General features: G+C 42.7%; 1 protein-coding gene across 7 annotated transcripts in view; it reads right to left on the reverse strand.

Annotated features, from left to right (window-relative positions):
• Nucleotides 1-12546, reverse strand: part of LOC140682060 (ubiquitin-associated protein 1-like) — an 87512-nt gene extending 74966 nt beyond the window's left edge. For 3 of the 7 annotated variants that reach the window (XM_072922973.1, XM_072922977.1, XM_072922971.1), the window contains exon 1: nucleotides 9098-9233. The gene's annotated coding sequence lies outside the window, so the exon portion shown is untranslated. Of the gene's footprint in view, nucleotides 1-9097 lie in introns of all 7 variants that reach the window. The other 4 variants (XM_072922974.1, XM_072922972.1, XM_072922976.1 and 1 more) reach the window with 3 other exon arrangements.
• Between the last annotated feature and the right edge of the window lie 3951 nt (nucleotides 12547-16497).

A 16497-nucleotide genomic window follows, 5' to 3' on the forward strand; every position in this document is an offset into this window, starting at 1 on the left:
TTAACACTGAGTCAACAGGGCAACATTTCTAAAACCAGACAGAGGAACTCAGCATACCAGAGCCCAAGATGAGAGCAGAAGATCTCAGAGTTATGATGATAGAAGGGGAGGAGGGGAACACATACAGGGAAACAACCACAAAAAAACAAACAAACAAAAAAATACAGATGCAGAAACAGAGAAGTGACAAGACAAAACTGATGACAGAAACAACTGGCACAAAGAGAGAGATGACAAGTTGGAAAGGCTTGAAGGGACAACACAGGTAACCAAGACAGCCCACCTGACATGTCACCACTTAAACCTGAATGACTATTTACTTGTGTTGCCAGATAACAAGGAGAACATAGGGAAGTGTGACTTGGTGCAGTCAAGGTATCAAAGGGAGAGTCTCATACACAGGTGAGGAAAAAAATTTACCACCATGAGAAGCTGCTAGGAAATTGGGAGATTTTTCAATTATAATTTTATTTTGGTGTTCCTTCTACTGGTGTTTTCCCTGAAGTTTATATCTACATTCCTTTCCTTCTGAAAGAACTCTGACTGATCAAATTGGAAGCATCCTATTGCTAATGGTACCTGAAACAGCTTTCTCAGTGATAACTCAAGCCAATTTAACTATTTGTTGAGAAGAATTGGTCTTTTGTTGCTATATCCTACATTTTGGGGTGCAACTGTGTCTAGATTCCAGACCACATGAATTTTCTGAAGTAACTCCCACCTTCTGAGGAAAGCATTATGGGTCAGAGGAAATCAAAATGCCCCAAGTTATCAACTATAATCAATGTAGCACATCTGTGATTTTCAGAAATAAAAATATTGCAATTTCCATTTTGTCTGCTGATACTCACTGTGTAACCTAAGAACGCACAACTGAGGCTACACCATTCACTCTGAAAACTACAAAAATACCCAAAAAACCCCAACTTTAAAGAGATTAATTTTTGCTGCCTATATTACATTCATTAACTATTACTGATTGTACACTGAAAAACAGTGAAAAGCAGTTTGATTACAGTGATTGATTTCTAATGCATCACAGGTATTTCAGATTCAGTGGTTTAAGTTTTTATTGTAACTACTTGTTTCAGTGCAAGTGAAAGGCTAAACCAACATCAGTATTCTGTACATAGTACAAGACAGAGCAACAACAAGATGCTTGTAACAGTGGTCCCTGAATAGCCATTCAAATCTGATTAGTTGCAAGACACTATTTTAATTTTTTTTTAAAGAAGGTGATGAAATGTGGCTGTCAGCCTGTTCTAGTGTTGCTGTGTGCAATGCTTAAAAATTCTGTTTGCTGTATATACCACAAAACCAGAAAGAGACAGTGCCTGTTGCTAAGATAAAACAAAAGTCACGGTTCTATCAAAGCTTTCCACCGATGTAAGCATTCCATTATTGCTACATAATTGAAGTCTCTGAGACTGACAGTAAAAAGCTGATCAGAGTCTACTACAGTGCAAAACTGATTCTGTTTTCATTTATTGTGGTGCCCAAATGGATGACATCAGCCCAAAATCTGCAGCAACTGCTTCTGCTTTGTACCTCTTACAATTCTGCAAACAAGCAGAGTCATCTGCATGGAGATACTCCCCTTTCATAAAGCACAGTGATATTGAGCCACTGATAATAGCTCTTTGGATAAAGTCATTGTATAGCTATATTTGACACATTGCAACTACACCTTCTGCAGAAAAAAAAAGAAAAGCAAACATCACTATGACCAGTCTTAACAGAAAAAAAAAGTTTTAAATACATTTACTGCAATCTAAGAGATAAAGTACATTAAGGTTCTTGGTCTATTTTAAGATCAACAAGAACAAACCAGACCCTCCTTGAAGCAAATGCTGGTAGGAAGTTTCCATTCAATTTTCAGTATTTGCTGGTTGAAACGAATTTAATTACATGTCTCCATCTTATGGGATACAAGTGGTCACCTTACATTTAACCAAATGCAGAATAGGGGTTACACTGACAACAGTGGAGGGAGGAAGGGATTAGATCTCTGCCGCAGACACACTCCATGAATCAAAAATCCAAGCAACTGTAAAAAGAGATCTGAATTTGAAGGACAGTCCATAACATCAAACAAATTCACTTATTTCCAGTGCAATGACTGAGGAGCAGAAGGACAGGAATCAATAAAACAGCACTTTTAAAAATATTTCCAGAATACATGAGTAGGAAAGACATGGAGAAAAGACCCACTGAAGAGTAGATCTGCATGCAGATCACATTATTGGATTACAAGACAACACTCTAGCGATGGCAATAACATCCATATATAGGACTTTACATGCAGATGTTGGATAGCATTTTCCTAGCAGTGACAAACATTAGGAGAAATTGATTCTTCAAATTGTGCCATTGCTTAGCATGACATAATGGGCAACTAGACCTTCTGCTTCAGTACATATCGGTCAATGGGAAGTTAAAGCAGAAGGCAGCCCTTCCATACACTCTCAGAGAAGCATGGCATCTCTCACTCTCTTGTTCCATATGGTTTTATTACATTAACGTTAGACACCTGTAGTTATGCAGCTATCTTCATGTCATGTCCCACTTTGGTCATACCATCTCTCACAGGATCCTTCTGGACAAACTGTCCAGCACACAGCTGGATAAACATACCATGTGATGGGTGAGCAACTGGCTCACAGGTCAGGAACAAAGGGTTTTAGTGAATGGAGTGACATCAGACTTGTGACCTGTCACTACTGGGGTTCCACAGGGCTCAATTTTAGGCCCTGTGCTCTTCAACATCTTCATAAATGACTTGGACACAGGACTGGAAGGGGTACTAAGCAAGTTTGCATACGATACAAAACTGGGAGGAGCTGTTGACTCCCTCAAAGGCAGGGAGGCCCTGCAGAGAGACCATGACAAATTAGAGGTCTGGGCAATCACCAACTATATGAAGATCAACAAGGAAAAGTGCTGGATTCTGTACCTGGGATGAGACAACCCTGGGGAATGAGACACTGGAAAGCAGTGCCATGGAAAGGGACCTGAGGGTCCTGGTTGATGGCAAGTTGAATATGAGTCAGCAGTGCCCTGGCAGCCAGGAGGGCCAACCATGTCCTTGGGATACATCAGGCACAGCATCACCAGCTGGTCGAGGGAGGTGATTGCCCTGCTCTGCTCTGCACTGGTGTGGCCACATCTTGAATATCATGAGCAGTTTTAGTCACCACAATATAAGAAAAGGATTAAAGTATTAGAGAGCATCCGAAGGAGGGCTGTGAAGATGGTGAAAGGCCTTGAGAGGAAGACGTATGAGTGGCTGAGGGGAGACCTCATTGCAGTCTACAACTTCCTTGTGAGGGGAAAAAGAGGGACAGACTGTGATCTCTTCTCTCTGGTGCCCAGTGACAGGACCTGAGCAAATGGCCTGAAGTTATGTCGGGGAAGGTTTAGGTTGGATATTAGAAAAAGGTTCTTGACCCAGAGGGTGGTTGGGCACTAAAACAGGCTCCCCAGGGAAGTGGTCACAGCACCAAGCCTGACAGACTTCAATAAGTGGTCAGACAATACTCTTAGGCACAGGGTGTGACTCTCAGGGATGGTCCTGTGCAGGACTGGGAGTTGGATTTGATGATCCTTTTGGGTCCCTTCCGACTCAGCATATTCTGTGATTAAAGACACTGCACTTGCTAAAAGCACATACTATTTGGGCTGGTTAAGGATTTAAGGCTCTTAACTGATAATAGCTCTATTCCTCCTTCAAGATCCTGACAGTATATTTGGGACATAAGTTCATTTGCCATACATTTCACCCAAAAATAAGGGAAAATGCTACAAGAGTGAGAAAACACAGTATACTAATGCACCAATTTTCAATCACCAAATGACTTACCAGCCATATAAGTTTCCAATGAAGTTGAAGCTTTTATACCACACAAGCCTCTAGAATTACAAGTTTCAGAGGAAAGAACATAAGAAAATCAAAAATTACTTATAGACAGCCTGGTGGTCAAGGCAGATAAGTGCAAGCTTTTTCTTTGGCCAGAGACTGATGTATCAAACAAGAGTATAGAAGATGCACCTATTCTAAATTCCCATTTAAATGCTGCAGCAAATGGGTGACCTTTTTAAAATTAACCCTTTCCAAAAAGAGAGCCCTGTCACAAGAGAAAAGAATCTGCAACTAATATCTAAGGCTGGCCTGACTTCCAAACACAACATATAAGGAGATAACATAGGTTCTGTCAACTCCAAGAACAGATGTGGGTTTCGTGTAGTTCCTACTATTGACTGCAACCCAAGTGATTTAAAGATCATCTAAACAGATAAGCAGAAAAGAAAAAAGAGTTTACATCTTGTTTTAGCCTCTAGATCAGCTTCACTAATGTAGAAGCTACATCACCACCAAGAAAATGGTGTCATGGTTTAACCCCAACTGTCAACAAGAGTACCACACAGCCGCTTGTTCACTTCCACCCCACCCTAGTGGGAATGGAGGGGAATTAGAAAAAAAAAAAAAAATAAAACTCATAGGTTGAGATAAAAACAGTTTAATAACTGAAACAAAGTAAAGTTTTAAATTATAATAATATTAATAAAAAGGGGGAAGAAAGTGAAAGATAAACCCCAAGAAAAATGACTGATGTGCAATTGCTCTCTACCCGCTGACTGATACACAGCCCATCCCCAAACATCAATCAACCCCCTTTTGGGTAAATCACTGTAGTGGGTTGACCCTGGCTGGATGCCAGGCACCCAGCAAAGCTGCTCTTCCACTCCCCTCCACACTGGGACAGGGAAGAGAAAATATAATGAAGGGTTCATGAGTTGCGATAAGGACCAGGAGGTCCCCAAATACCATCATGGGCAAAAAAGGCCCTAATTAGAGATATTAATTGAATTTATTGCTACCAAAATCAGAGCAGGATAATGAGAAGTAAAATAAACTTTTAAAAACACCTTCCCCCCACTCCTCCCTCCTTCCCAGCTCTACCTCCTCCCCAAGCATCACAGGGAGACAGGGAATGGGGGTTATGGTCATTTCATCACCCATTGTTTCTCCCACTGCTCAGGGAGAGGAGTCTTTCCTCGTCTCCACTGTGGGATCCCTCCCACAGGAGACAGTTCTCCACAAACTTCTTCAACATAAGCCCATCCCACAGGCAACAGTCCTCCCCAAACTGCTGCAGCATGGGTCACTCTTCCATGGGGTGCAATCCTTCAAGGACAGGCTGCTCCATTATGGGCTTTTCTCTCCACAGGCCTCCCACAGGGTCACAGTCTCCTCTCATGCATCCCCCTCCTCTGGCATGGGTCTCTTCCATGGGTTGCAGGTGGAGCTCTGTATCCCCATGGATGTCCATGGGCTGCAGGGGGACAGCTGCTTCACCATGGTCTTCACCATGGGCTGCAGAGGAATCTCAGCTCTGGCACCTGGAGCAGCTCTTGGCCCTCCTTCTCCACTGACCTTGGTGCCTGCAGAGTTGTTCTTCTCACATGTTCTCACCCCAGTCTTATTTGTCTGCAATTACAACTGCACAATCACTTTTTTTCTTTCATCTTAAATATGTTATCACAGAGGTGTTACCACCACTGTCCCAGCTGTGCTCCCTCCCAGCTCTTTGTGCAGTTCCACCCTGACAGAGCATGAGACACCGAAAAGCCCTTGACTCAGGGTAAGCCCTGTGAAGCAACAGCCAGAACATCAGTGTGTTATCAGCATTATTCCCATACTGAATCCAAAGCACAGCACTGTACCAGCTACTAAGAAAAAAGGAACTCTATCCCAGCTGAAATCAGGACAGGGTGGTAAACGAGACCATTTCCCCCTCCTTGAAATACAATAACAGCAACACAGACATTTGCATGATAAACCCTACCAGAAAATATAAATATGCTGTGCAATTCCTACATTCTAGGGGAAAAAAAAGGAAGAAAATATGATCTAGCACTCATACTACTAGTGAGGGCTATAATAATCTCACAATGCTGTAATGAAACAAGTCCTAAATTTGATAAGCAGAGCAACTGCTTTTAACTACTATTTTCCTAGATCTTAAGTCTTGAATAGCAAATGCCTACCAGTTCTGAGAGCTTAAAATAATCAGATGGAAAGCATTTAGTAATTATAAACAAATTTAGCTATTTCAAGTTAATTAGCATAAGACTTCATACTACTATTAATGAGTCAAATATTTAACAATGCTTTAACAATTTACAGTGTTTATAAACTAGGAATCTAGTTTTAATTTAGAGTTCAGAATTGATGAAACAAATCAAGTTAAACAAAAAAAGCACAATCTCTATGTCTAGATTAAGCATGCTGCTAACACTTATAGCATAACTGGTCATACGCATACTCTCAAACTCAGGGAACAAACTTCACCAGTCATTTCAGTCAAGACTTCATCTGCTGCTAGCCTAGAGATTCCAAATGGTGCAAGCACAAACATATACATTAGAAAAGGGCTTAAATCAAATCTTTCACATAATCTAGTAGATAGTTATCATGAATGCTGATCTTCAGCAACATAAACCAGGCTAACCAGGAGCTCACAACTCTTTACTAGCTTCCATGAAAACATCTACCAATAGCTAAGTAGCTTAAGTATATTCAGACCATCTTCCAGCTGAAGAACTGACTGCTTCTTGTATCGGACTCATGTTCTTCTGATATGCCCACTTAAAATGTTACTCTGGTGTAAGAATTTCCAATACAAAATGCAGTTGAGAAAACGTAAGCTCAGAATTTCCATTTTAACTCAGTTAAAAACTGTAACACTACTAATGCAACATTGGCATTTTGAACCAATCTGCTTTCCCCTCCAAAAAATATTTAAACCAAAGTGAGAGAAATTATATTCTGCTTCCCCTTTTAAATACTTCTGTGTTTCAAGTACATTGCAAGCTTAAAGGATTCCAAAAAGACCTTGTAGCCTTACAGAAAAGGGAAAACACACCAAAAAAAAAAAAAAACCCAAAAAAAACCAACATCATTATCAAGTCTGGACATAGAAGCTGTTCTTTCAAAATTTCCCAACCACAGGAAAGACAGTATTTTTTAACATTAAAGAAAATGCCTTCCCTATGGAAGCAAGGATTTAGAATAAATCTGATCATTTAAGTGAAGGAAAAATCCCAATGCTCAGTGTCTCTTAGGAGACCTCATACAAGACTATATTGACTGCAAAAGGTCATTAGGGACACAGAACATGAGGTTATTCAAACCAAGTCATGGGGTCAAAGCATGAAGCAATGCACTTCAGTACCAGAGAGGATTACCTACCTAAGTAGTTAACACACAACAACTGTGAGGTCACCCTTCTTTACCTTTTCTTCAAATAATCGTTTTCAAAAACCTCTTTCAGAGCTTTTCAATTATAGCTCCATTAGACCTTCTTTACACTGACATTGATCTGAATTCCACAGATCAATTTTAAATATATAGTCATGCCTTTAGGCATCTTTGTAAAATGACAGCTGAAGCTTTGGAATTTATGATTAAAAAGACTGGGAGTTATTATGTTAGAAACAAAATGCCAGAGAAGGCTGGATAGCAGTTTTGTCTAATAAGTAAAACTAAATTTCTCACAGATTAATTTATCAAAATATTTAACCCAGCACTAAGTGTAAAATACAAGAACAGGTTGATGTCAAAAACTTATGATATAGACTGGAAATTGAGAACAATATTGAATGTCCTGAATTATCAATCCCTAAAGTTTGTGGAAAGAACACAAAATCATAAGCTTATACAATTAAAAAGGAGAATTACTAAGATGATAACTTCTGTGGCATTAAAGCCCTTTTTCCACCAGCACCAGCCAAAACAGCTATGGCTGCCAGTGTGACAGAATTAGATGTAGTCTTCTGGATTGGTTCAGAAACCTGACTCCTAGTCTGTTAGAGATTTTTTGTCTCTAGGATAAGTACCAGGCACTGCAAAACACCATGTAAACAATGGAGATGGAACTCTTCCATGTGGTTTTGATTATTTTTTATCCATCAACATAAACTATACAGTAAGTCTTCCACCTAATCAGTGTACTCTTAGAGTAGCCTGAAAATTGAAGTTTAATTCACTAAAGAGAAACTAACATTTATTCATTCACATATACATAAGATTTCCTTGGTTTTCCCTTTGAAGTTTCAAGTATTATAATAATGATGATGAAAAAGAGAAAGGGGAATAAAACCCAAGAGAAACAAGTGCTGCACAGTTCAATTACCACCCACTGACCCATGTCCAGCTGGTCCCCGAGCAGCGATTGGTGGCTCCCAGCCAACTCCCCCAGTTTATATAATGGGCATGACATTCTATGGAATGGAATATTCCTTTGGCCAGTTCAGATCAGCTGTCTTGGCCATGCTCCCTCCCAGCTCCTTGTGCACCTACCTACTGGCAGAGCCTGAGACACTGAATAGCCCTTGACTCAGGGTAAGCACCACGTAGCAACAACCAAAACATCAGCGTGTTATCAGCATTATTCCCATACTGAATCCAAAACCCAGCACTGTAACAGCTACTGAGAAGAAAATTAACTTTATCCCAGCTGAAACCAGGACAGTCTAAAAAGTTTAAATCACCCAATTGCAATGGTGATCTAAAGTATCACTGACACTTTTGAATCATAGCTCTGCATGTACAAAAACCTGAAGTCAGTACAGTTGTGGTACTGTAACGTAACACCATCCTGGCACACGGCCTTGAAGAAATCGGTCCAACGGTGTTGTTACCACACATACCATCTCATTCTCATTCCCTTCCCCATAGCTAGTACAGCACCTCCACTAAATGGTAACTTCAAAAGCAATACCGAGAGGCCGTGAAGGCGGAGCAAGACCATGCAGTAACGCAGCGCTCACAGGCTCGCTCCCCTCCACAGCCGGGGGAGCAGCCCCCAAACATGCGAACCCCGGCCCCGAGAGGCCAGCGGCCCTGCAGCCGCCCCGCCAGCACGTCACATCAGCTGAATCACGGTGGGGGCGCGGATGGTCCCTCGCCCCGGACAAGGAGAAGCGGCAGCGACGTTTAACCCGACAGCGGGGCGGAGGGCCCGAGGAGCGGCCGGCTGCGCCCCTCACCCAGACCAGCATCTGCATTCCCATTCCCTACCGGCCCGCTCGTTACCTGCGCGGCACCTGGCGGTTCCAGCTGTCCCCGCGGTCACTGGCCACCACCCGCCGGTACGAAACGCGCACCGTATCACCACCCCTAGCCCCTCAACCAGGAGAGGCCATGTTGTCTACCTACCCTCCACCTCGCCTCCTCAACGACACGCTGACGTCACGCCGCGAGGTCACCTACTCCCGCCGAGCCAATCAGGAGGTGCTCACGGTGACATCACCTTAGCGGAAGAGGGCTGGGGCGAGAATACTTTCATTTCCTTCTGCGTAGAGTGGTACGGAGGTATCTGGGCCTGTCCCTGCCTGTCCCGGCTGCGGACCTGTTCCCGGCTCCGGCCCTGCCCTGGAGTTCCTCTAGCACTTTCTGCTTCTCTCCTGGCTGGGCACAGCGACAGACTCCTCCAGGATGGATGAAGGTGGCATTTTGCTCCATACGTCTCAGCCTCTTTCCTTAGAGATGGCTGCCTCGACCCCTGCCCTTGGTCCCCTCACGAAGGGCTGCATGCCCACCCGGTACAGCTGAGGAGGCACTCCTGCTGGATGCCCTGGAGCATAGCACTTTCTCCCAAGAACAGCTTTGGCAGCAGGTTTTCAGTCTTTTGAGAGGGCCTTGGTACAAAATTAAGGTGTTTTGTCCAAAATGGAAGTGGTAGTTATGTGTGTGAGGGAGGATGTAGAGAGGAGCATTAATCGTGGTAAATCACGACTGAAAACAGCTAAAGACTATTATCCCTTGGGCATTTTATCCTCAGTGGAAGCTGGAAAGCCTGATAGGTTCTTTTCTAGGTTATTTTTTTTCAATTTGGCTTTTTGCATCACCCTTGTCTTCCAGGTTTGTTAGGTGAAAAGACACAAAAAAAAGGCATAAAAGAAATGCCATATTTTTCAGGAAAATGGTATGCTTACTGATTTTGCATGACTTGAGACACCAGAGGGTTTCAAGTGGTCAGGAGCTGGTTTTCTTTTCAGTCTGCCTGTGCATCATGCTTTTTTTTCCCTGTCTTCCTTTTTCTTTTCTCTACAGTGTTGCTCATTGGTGATCATTTGGTTTGGGTTACTCTTAATTTTTGCTTCTATAAGCATAGGAAAAAGTTCATGATCCATGTGAACATAAGGAAAAGCACACATCCATCCACATCAGTTTTAAGACAGCATAATCATACAAATATTTGAATGCCCTTTATTTCCCCTATAATAAGGGAGTTTCTTGGTGGAGAAGAGTACCTCAAAGTTTGACTAAGCACCTCATTGTGCACTGGTCTCTTGTATTCACTCAGAGAAGCCAGGTGATAAAGCCAAGCTAGATAAAAGGGTCTCTTTAAGGGAAAACTGGGATGAAGTTTTGCACAGTGAAGCCAGTGCCAGGCATTATTTCCTCTGGTCTAGCAGTGGAAGGAGAGGAGGAGGTGTTTTATGCTTGTTGTATGGAAAATCATGCTATGAAAAGCCAGTGTCCATAAAGGAGACAGAGGAGTCCTGCAACTTTATTCTAATAAAGGGAGAGAGTCCACTGGGGCACATGCCTGTTATAGAGACATATTACAATATTGGCTTTTTGCAAATATTAAAATGGATTCTATATGTGTGATGCTAAAGTAACTTTGTTATAAAGATAGAGTCTTTATTTCTGTTAATTAAGCTTAGTGAAATAGCTGATATAACTATGCTTGTGTTAAAATGCCTGCTTGGATGGAATAACATCCAATGAACATATGAAGAAGACACCTGCTACAGATATGCAAACTATCAGCATGGACTGTCTGAAGACAGTGTGGACCAAGGCCCAAAAAATGTAGATGATAAGTGTTATAGATGCATATTATATGACTGGCTTTTCACAAATATTAAAATGAATACTATATGTTGTCGGAATCTGCGGGTATTGATGATTCCGAGATTGTAGAAAGTCTCTGTCTTTCTGCCCTGTTGCCAAAGAAGAAGCCATAATTCGTCTGTGCTGTTTTCAAGGTTGTTTATTCTTGCTTATCTCTAACATGTTCTGCTGCCCTGCCACAGGTCTGTCCTGCAGGGCAGCATGCGGGGCTCTGCCCCCAGTGGGATGTTACAAACATTATATACCAGAAACTACGTGTGCTATATTTACAATAATGTGCCAATATCTATCATCTATGTTAAACAGTGTGTCCCCAGCCTAAACCAACAGAAAAATGCCAACACTACAGTGAAACATGGAGGGCATGAAGAAGGAGAAAAAGGACAAGACACACCCAATTTCCTCCATCTTGTCCCCTTTGAACCCCTAAGCTAGAAACCTAAAATTTTACTTTTGCACCCGTGCCACACTTAATTATTACTCATATCAAACACTCAGAGCTTGTAATTCATCCTGTAAGATTGAAAACTCTTTTCCATGGACAGAGATCAGAGACAGTGTCTCTCGGGGCTCTGTACAAGGGGGTTCCTGACCCCCTGCCAGGGTCCCAGGCCCTCGAGGGCAGACAGAGGGAATCCCTGGATTCCCACAATATGTGTTATGTTGGAAAGTTATGCTGTGTTAACCTCTTTTAAGTTGTGTCGTAAATATAGTTTTTAGGCTATAGCATAATATTAAAATAGAAACTATGTGATGTAAGATACTGTGAAAGACAATAGCATAGTTTTTGTTCATCAGGAAAAGCCCCAGGGATTGTGTAAGTCACAGGAAACAGTGGGGCAGGAGGGCAGGATGTACTGCTATTAGTAGATAGTGGAATTGAGAGATCTTTGAAGGCTGCGTTACCATATTTGGAGAAGTTATTGCAGGGTTAACGCTACCTCGGAGGAAGAAGAATAGGAGCTTTCCTCAAACGACCGCTGAACAGCAGAAAAAAGACCCCTAGCAACACGCCGCGCAGATGCAGAGCACGTCGAGAAAGTCACAAAGTCCGGAACTGAAGGGGTATAAGAACTGAAAGACCGGGAGGTGCGGGGCGAGCCGTTGGTGGGAGCAGAGGCTCCCCGGCCGCCCAGCGCTGCATTTGCCCGTACTGCTTGCTTGCTAAATTAATAAAATTCTCTTTATAAAGTGACACAAATTGGTCCCGTGTCATAATTTATAACAATATTTGGTGCCGTGACTCAGATAGAGAAATAGCCTGGTTGTTCTGGGACCCTCGGGAGGCGCCCCGCCTTTTTTTTTGGTGGCCCGATTGTCCCAGACCTCCCGGTTTCTCTACCGACGAACCTAAATTAAGCTGCGGGCAAAGGAGAGCCGGTTAAAAGGAGAACCAGTTACCCCTGTAATCTTTGTGCACGAAGACCCGAGCGAAGACGCAGGACGCGTAAGTATAGGCTGGTTTCCCGCTTGGTTTGGGGTGGTTTTCCCAGAGTGTTGTGTATGAGAGGTCTCATAGAGACCAAGTGAGTGCAGACCCTCAGTAGTGCGGTTCCCAATACCCGAGAGGGCTTGGGCCACGAACCAGGGGAGCGTGTGTGTGAAAAATTGAGTGCACTCCGGAAGATGGGACAGAGGAAAAGCAAGCCCTCTGGTCCCATGGGTGGGGGAACCCCTGCAAAGCTTCCCCAGATTCCTGAGGATAGTCCTCTAGGAGTAATGATAAATAATTGGCATGCCTTTCCCAGTAGGGGAAAGGGAAAAGATAAAGCAAAAATGATCCACTATTTTAAAGAGGTTTTGGAGATTTGGAGCCGAGTTTGGAGGGTTCTGTCCCAAATCCAGGAGGTTCTGACCCAAATTGGGGGAGTTTTAAGGAGATTTTAGGGGGTTCTGACCCAAAACTAGGAGCTTCTGAGCCGAATCTGGGAGGTTCTGACCCAAATTTGGGGGTTTGGAGGCAGAATTTAAAGACTTGGACCTGAAATTTAGAGGTTTTGACACAAATCTGGGGGGTTGTGACCCAAATCTGGGGAGTATGGACCCAAAATTAGGAAGTTCTGACCCAAATCTGGGGGGATTTGACACGGAGTTTGGGGGATTTTAAAGAGAAAAGGAGAATTATAAGGGAAATGGGGATGAGAACCTAGGATAATAAGCATCAACAGGGACCATTAGCAGACACTAAAAGGCCCCTGCAAAATCCCCAATGGAATAACCAAGACCCGCAGCATAGGACCCATATGGATGACCTGCGGAACATAATCATACAGGGCATTAAGAGAGCCGTCCCTAGGGGACAGAATGTGCAAAAAGCCTTTAAGGTGCAGGACGAGAGGAGGAGGCAGTGAGACAGGAGAAGCATAAGATTACTGAACTTTTTGAGTATAAAGGGATTGAAAGTGTCTAAATCCAAGTTGCAGTTTGTAGAAAAAGAGGCAAAGTACTTGGGCCACAGGTGGAGTAAGGGAACTAAGAAACTAGATCCGGATAGAGTTAAGGAGATTCTCTCAATCCCAGCCCCGAGGACTAAAAGGCAAGTAAGGCAATTATTGGGACTATTTGGGTACTGCAGGCAGTGGATAGGAAATTCCAGTGGAAAGATAAAACTTTTATATGTGTCATGGTTTGACGCTGGCACGATGCCAGCACCCCATGAAAATGCAATTTATCAATTGAATATTGTGAAATGCAATTGAGAACAGAGTAAAGCAGGCTAAACTTAATAATAAAGGAAAAAATTTATTACACTATTACTACTGTTACTATAAAAGGAAAAGAAAGAAAAGGAAAAAACTATACAAAATTTAAAATGAAAACTTTCTAAAATATTTCTCTTCTTACTACTTAACTCTACTAAATTATAGTGAGACTCATTTGGGTCTTTAATTAAGTTTTTATCTTTTAAGATAATTAATACTGAGTTTATTGGGGAAGAGAGGAGTCCCCCTTGTATTATGGACTCTTAGGAAACACAGCTGCTACCTCTTGTGTTTTCATGTTATATGTGGCACTGCTCAGGCACACTGGCTAGTGTGACACACTCTTTTTTATGTTACAGTGTTCTTACTACCGTGCAGGGATAGAGATTGCTTATAAGGCTCTTTTAAGGATGCTTTGCTAAGGACTATTAGGAACAATAGTCTAGTGTTTTATTTCGGGATTATAATCTCTCTCATTTTCCCCTGGGGCCAAGGGTCTAAAAACAGAGATTGCTTTTTTTTCTCTGAAGACGGAGGGCATCTTTACACTCTCTTTAGCTCTCTCCGTCTATTCTTGAACTGGTAGTTGCTGAAGGAGGTCTGTACCTTGCGATGACCGGAACACCAGAGAGAGCTAATTCTCTTGGGAATTCTGCTTTTAACCCCTCTGTGTTCTCAGAGGCGTGTCTACTTTTAATTGGTTATTTTAAGTGTCGGTATCTAAACTTGACTCTTGACTGGATTGACCTCTTCTTTCTAAAAAAAAAAAAAAAAAAAAAAAAATTATTTTTCTGTGTCAAACCACGACACTATGATAAATTGACAAAGGATTACTCAAATAGTCACAAGAAGATGAGGAACAATTAGAGGCCCTTAAAAGAGAATTGAGTAATGCACCTGTACTTAGCCTCCCTGATCTGAAGAGACCTTTTTATCTGTTAGTTAATGTAGATGGGGGGACAGCATATGGAGTTTTGGCTCAAGATTGGGCTAGGAGTAAGAAACCAGTAGCCTACTTATCAAAGCTTCTGGATCCTGTTAGTCGTGGGTGGCCCACCTGTTTACAGGCAATAGTGGCAGCTGCTTTGCTGGTAGAAGAAACCGGTAAGATTACTTCTGGAAGCGAGTTAAGGGTAATGTCCCCACATAACATAAGGGGAGTATTGCAGCCGAAAGCAGAAAAATGGATTACAGATGCTAGGCTTTTGAAGTATGAAGGAATCCTAATTTCATCCCCTAAATTAACACTTGAGGCCACTGCCCTCCAAAATCCTGCACAGTTTCTGTATGGTGAGCCTCGCTCAGAATTAGCACATGATTGCCTCCAGCAAATAGAAGAACAAATAAAGATTAGACCAGACCTGGAGGGGGAAGAACTGGAAACAGGGGATAAGCTGTTTGTGGATGGATCATCCAGGGTACTTGAAGGGAAAAGAAGGTCGGGATATGCTATAATTGATGGGAAAACCCTACAGGTAAAGGAATCTGGTCCCCTGAGCCCCAGCTGGTCCGCCCAGGCATGCGAATTGTATGCAGTATTAAGGGCTCTAAGATTATTAGAGGGAAAGGGGGGACAATTTACACTGACTCAAAATATGCCTATGGTGTTGTGCACACTTTCGGGAAAATTTGGGAGGAAAGAGGTTTAATCAATTCACAGGGTAAAGGACTGCTGCATGATAAAACAGATTTTGCAGGCAATAAGGGGTCCAAAAGAGATAGCTATAGTGTATGTACGGGGACACCAGAAGAGCATGGGAAACACAATCAGAGGAAATAATCTAGCTGACCAGGAGACAAAAAGAGCGGCACTACTAACTTTAAAATATAAACCGATGAGCATGCAACGGGAGAATTGTACCACCTGTGGGGGTGGTTTGGAATGTTTTTTTGAAAGCCCTGAGGAGAAATATTGCTGTTCACATGGCCCAAAATTCATTTGAACATTTACTGTTCAAGAAAAACAAAAATTGGACCGAATGGGGGTATGGGAAAAAGAGGAAGGTAAATGGATATTACCTGATGGTCGGGAGGTGTTGCCAAAAGCGATGGCATTGAGAGTATTACAGGCAATGCACGGCAAAACGCACTGGGGAACTCAAGCACTAATAGACCAATTTGCTATTAAAGATATGTGTATAGGGGTATATAACCTGGCCAAGCAGGTAACCAGTCGCTGTCTAACCTGCTTAAAGGTAAATAAGCAGCAGCAAAGAGAGAGAGTGGTGGGTGGTCAGAGCTGGTTCACAGACCCTTTTCTCACATACAGGTGGATTTCACAGAGTTACCTAAAATAGGAAGGTATAAGTACTTGCTAGTCATAGTGGATCACCTCACCCACTATGTGGAAGCCTTCCCCACAGCAAGGGCAACTGCACATGTTGTAGTAAAAATAATACTGGAAGAGGTTATCCCCAGATATGGTATATTGGTGGCGGTAGACTCAGACCGGGGCCCTCACTTCACCTCGAAGGTGACAAAGGACATTTTTAATACTCTGGGAATACAGTGGAAACATCACACCCCATGGCACCCACAAAGTTCCGGAAGGGTGGAAAGGATGAATGGGGAAATTAAGAAACAATTGACTAAGTTATGTCAGGGGTAAAATGCTTACCCCTCTAGCACTGTTGAACATCCGTACCCAACCTCGCACTGATGTGGGGGTTTCACCCTTTGAGATGCTGTTTGGGATGCCATATGACATTGAGGCCCCCATGAACCACCCATGTATAGAAAATTTTCAAATCAACACCTACATCACACAGATAATGAATAGGAGAGAGGAGCTACGGAAAAAGGGGCTGTTTGTGCAGAGACCACCTTTGGACCTCCCCATTCACAAAATAAAGCCTGGGGATAAAGTAC

The sequence above is a fragment of the Taeniopygia guttata genome, chromosome W, assembly GCF_048771995.1.
Source record: "Taeniopygia guttata chromosome W, bTaeGut7.mat, whole genome shotgun sequence".
Lineage (NCBI taxonomy): Eukaryota > Metazoa > Chordata > Aves > Passeriformes > Estrildidae > Taeniopygia > Taeniopygia guttata.